The 304-nt window shown below is 41.4% G+C and overlaps 1 non-coding gene across 1 annotated transcript; it reads left to right on the forward strand.

The window, feature by feature from the left end:
• On the forward strand, window positions 1–72 carry Trnah-gug (transfer RNA histidin (anticodon GUG)). Its single transcript has one exon. It is a non-coding gene; the product is annotated as a tRNA-His (tRNA).
• The last annotated feature ends 232 nt before the right edge of the window (window positions 73–304 follow it).

Raw genomic sequence — 304 nt, forward strand, 5'->3', positions numbered from 1 at the left:
GCCGCGATCGTCTAGTGGTTAGGACACTGCGTTGTGGCCGCAGTAACCCAGGTTCGAATCCTGGTCCCGGCAATGTAATGCAATGGAATTTTTAATTATTTTCCTTTTATATCACTAGCAGCTATATTAACTTATGTTGATTTTCTTTGACCCCAAACAACGAAGCCGCGATCGTCTAGTGGTTAGGACACTGCGTTGTGGCCGTAGTAGCCCAGGTTCGAATCCTTGCCCCTTTAATGTAATGAAACGGAATTTTTGTTTTTTTTTTCCTTTTTATATCACTAGCAGTTATTTTAACTTGTGT

The sequence above is a fragment of the Montipora foliosa genome, chromosome 6 (assembly GCF_036669935.1).
Source record: "Montipora foliosa isolate CH-2021 chromosome 6, ASM3666993v2, whole genome shotgun sequence".
Taxonomy (NCBI): Eukaryota; Metazoa; Cnidaria; class Anthozoa; order Scleractinia; family Acroporidae; genus Montipora; species Montipora foliosa.